At 61.0% G+C, this 4,281-nt stretch overlaps 1 protein-coding gene across 1 annotated transcript in view; it reads right to left on the minus strand.

Moving 5' to 3' along the window:
* The window catches only part of LOC117869543 (FXYD domain-containing ion transport regulator 6-like), a 14,460-nt gene that overhangs the window by 3,880 nt on the left and 6,299 nt on the right, over positions 1-4,281 (minus strand). The gene's annotated exons all lie outside the window — the stretch shown is intronic.

The following is a 4,281-nucleotide window of genomic DNA, read 5'->3' on the forward strand; positions in this document are numbered from 1 at the left end:
GTGAGCCCCCTGCCCCGCTCCCCACAGCACAGCGCCCCCTCTGAGCCTCCTGCCCCGCTCCCCTCAGCACAGCACCCCCTGCTGAACCCCCTGCTCCCTGCTCCCCACAGCACAGCGCCCCCTGCTGAGCCCCCTGCCCCGCTCCCCACAGCACAGCGCCCCCTGCTGAGCCCCCTGCCCCGCTCCCTGCAGCACAGCGCCCCCTGCTGAGACCCCCACCACCTGGTTCCCCTCAGCACAGCGCCCCCTGCTCAGCCCCCACCCTGCTTCCTGCAACACAGCGCTCCCAGAGATCCCCTGACCCCACTCCCTGCAGGGCTGTCTGATGGGGTGGCCCTGCAGGGATGAATAATGCAAACCCCTATGCAGGGCATGGGGGGTTGCCATGGAAACAAGCACATCAGGAGTCTCTGCATCCTCAGCTGGCTGCCAGGGCGGGGGCGGGAACGGGAGGGAATCAGGGACCTGGCAACCGGCCACCACATGCGGAACCCAGCCCTGGCACGGCTCTGCTGGTGCTCCTCACTCCCAACCCGCAGCCCCCTGCTCTCCCAGCCCTGGGTCCCCCGGCCGAAGGGTCCGCGTGGGAGTACCTGTGGAGGTTCCCGGCTCTGGCCCCCGGCCAGGGAATCAGTGGCAGACGGCGCAAGGGCTGGGCATAGACAGACAGATGGAGCCAGACAGGGAGTGCCCCCGGACACACACACACTCCAGCGCCAGGACGGGGGCTGCAGGGAACCCCGGAGTCCGGGCCCCGCCTCGGAGCGGGGTGATGAGTCCGAGCGGGTGCCTGGCGCTGGGTGTGGGGGGGAGTTCCTGGGAGCCTGGCTCTGCCCTTCTGGTCCCCCCACCCCTGCGTGGGCTGTGTACTAGCAACCGGGATGGGGGGCAGAGAGCACATCCACCCCCCCCAATATTAGATGAACAGCCTCAGGATGGGGGTAAGATAGAGACTGGCCATGGCTCTGCCCACCCCTGGGAGGGTCTGAGCCCTGCCCCCCAACCCTGGGCCCCCTTTGCTGTGCCCCACTCCCCACCCCACGGCTGGGTCTCTTCCCCCACCCCTACCCCTTCCCATCTCCTAGCCATGGGTTGACTCTCCCCACGTCACCTCCATCCCTGGATCCATGAGGTCAGCACTGAATCTGAGGGGAGAATATCCCTGCAGCCCAGCGCCCCCTGCTGAGCCCCCCCCCCCCCCCACCAGCACAGCCCCCCCCCCTGGCCCCCCCCGCTCCCAGCAGCACAGCGCCCCCTGCTGAGCCCCCACCCCACTCCCCACAGCACAGCGCCCCCTGCTGAGCCCTCCGCCCCCGCTCCCCACCACAGCTCCCCCCGCGGTGCCCCCGCCCCACTCCCTGCAGCACAGCGCCCCCTGCTGAGCCCCCACCTCGCTCCCCACAGCATGGTGCTCCCTAGCGCTGGGCCATTGGGGTGAGCACTGACTGCCAGGGGTAATTCCCTGTCCCCCCACTGTGGCTCAGTGGGGTTTCCTGTTTGCTCCCATCTAACTGCTGCCCCAGTTTAGGCAGCAAGCTCAGGACCTGGGGGGGAGGGGCTGGCCCGAGTGGCCCTTTAGCCGGGTGCCCTGACTCACGTCTAGCTGAGTCAGGGCCCAGATCTGGCCCATGCCCAGGTCACTAGGCAGCTCCAACCCTCCCTGGGATTCCCCTTCCAGCCACACTCGCCCAGTGGCAGGTCAGCCTCCAGGTGAGCTCCCTCAGCCCAGATGCTGCCAGAGAGCTTTCGCCTGTCGCTGGGAGACGGGGAAGCTGCCCCCAGTACGACTGATCCAGCAATGCTGCCTGAGTCTGCCGAGAGCCTACACCCATTGCTGGGAGAGGGATGGACTCTTCTGTTCATCTCAAAAGGATGTTAATCCTGAAGCCTAGTGACAATACTGTAGATGCCCACAGAGCCCCATGCTGCTCAGCTGCAGCACACAGACAGCTTGCACAGATATACACACACAACACTCACAGTGCTGAGCTGGCTTATCAGTGCACAACTGGAGGGGGTGAGTGTGAGAGGCTGGAGAGGCTGCTGGAGTCACAGTGAGGGTGTGTAGTGTGTGTGAGTGCAGGGTTGATGCTGTCGTGGGGCAGTCTGAATGTGTGTGTGTGTGTGTGTGTGTAAAATCAACACTAACTATAGCAGCAATAGAGCTGTACTGTTAAGTAGAACTGCACAACAGATTCAAAGCACGCAGCGCTCCCAGACAGAGCACATCTACACTGGGCGTAAGACACGCGGCACAGAACAGAGTGCACACACACACCCTGCACAGACCGCACACACACCCTGCACAGACCGCACACACACACTGCCCAGAGCACACACACAAACACACTGCATACAGTGGAATACGCACACTAGGGATGTAAAATGTTAACAGGTTAACCCGCCTTAACCATAACCCCTGGGCTGGCTGGACCGCCGACCCCAGCAGCCCCCACCCCCTGCAGCCCCGTGCCAGCCGACCGGCCCACCGACCCCAGCAGCTGCCCCCCAGCAGCCCTGAGTCAGCCGACCGGCCCGCCGACCCCAGCAGCCACCCCCACACACAGCAGCCCCCACCCCAAGCAGTCCCATGCCAGCCGCCCGGCCCACCGACCTCAGTAGCACCAGCCAGTTGCCTGACCCCAGCCCCTCTCCTTTTAATCAGTTAACCCTTTAAACGATAATTTTAGTCATTTAACTGGTTAACTTTTAAATGATATTTACATCCCTAACACACACACTGCACAGAGCGCGCGCACACACACACACACAGCCGGACACAGACAGTTCCCGAATCCCTGTGCTGACTGGGGTGGGGGGTATTTCTTGGCAGTGCAGCCAGCCGCAGAGCCACGGCCCAGCCAGCACGAACACACCGCGGCAGAGACCGGTGCCCCTCCCCCTCCCCCTCGACACACAACCCCCCTAGGCACCCGCTGCCCAGCACAGACACCCAGTGCACACTCACAGTACACATCCACTGCCCCCCCCCCCATTCGCTCCCTCCCCCTGGGGAAGCCCTCGATCCCACACCCACAGGGGGAGAGTGGCTACACACCACAGTGCACACACTAGACAATGCTCTACACAAGACCCTATGCTACACAGCCCACACAACTCCTTCAGCATGCGTATCCCCCTTGTACAACATCCCACTGCGCGTACACACACAAATGCACAGAGTCCCAACAGAACAACACACACACATAACCTCAACACAACAGCCCACGACACACCTGCCGAGGGGCCGGGGGATGGCAGGTACACTGTACCACCAGACAACACCTAAAAGCCATTCCCCTGGACTGAGGCAAACTGCTGCCCCTAGGCAGCCTCACACGCATACACACACACACACACACACACGAGCACTTACACTGTCACCCCCTCACAACCCAATACACCCCCAAACATACACATTATCAGAACCTTACTTGGCCACACTCATTGTGACCCAGCATACACACTGCCATACCCTTGCAAAAATTCACACACACACACACAAATGTTCAGGCCCTCGCAACCCAACACTGAGTCACACAAACATCCCACAGCGTGTGCGTGCACACGAACGCACACACACACCTGCACGCATACACACACACACCCTGCTGAAGGATAAGGGGTAGCAAGAGACTCTTTAACAGCCTGACAATCTCACACCATTGCATCCTGAGACAACACCATCATCACACACACACACACACACACACACACACATATACACACAGACTAAGGCTGCAGTGAGAGTAATGTGCTGTATGATGGGAACCACCCCATGCTCAATCACACCTTGAACAAGTGCACGCACACACACAGACAACCTGCACTCACACACACACCCCTGCACTCACACACACAGCCCACCCTATCTGCAGTAACTCCATGGGGACTGCAGGGGAAAGGGACAGACAGACTGCACTTCCCTACACAATCTTACACCATATACACTGACACAACACACACACACACACACACAGAGAATACAGATTACAGACAGACGCAACACACACACACACATTTGCACCATATACACTAACACAACATACACCTTATGCCTCTAAACACATTGCACCGCAACACATGGGGGAAACACACAGTGTGCACTGTCACACGCACCACACACATACTGTACCAAACACACACCTGCATGAGGAGTCCCAGTTCCCGTCCCTGCTCCCGGTCAGCAAAGTGGGAGCCGGGACTCATAGCCTAACCCTAGTGAGAGATCCCGCCCCACAGCTCCCTGCTCCCCCAGACCCTCCCCAACCCCCCCCCCCC

This window comes from Trachemys scripta, chromosome 24, assembly GCF_013100865.1.
Source record: "Trachemys scripta elegans isolate TJP31775 chromosome 24, CAS_Tse_1.0, whole genome shotgun sequence".
In the NCBI taxonomy this organism is placed as follows: domain Eukaryota; kingdom Metazoa; phylum Chordata; order Testudines; family Emydidae; genus Trachemys; species Trachemys scripta.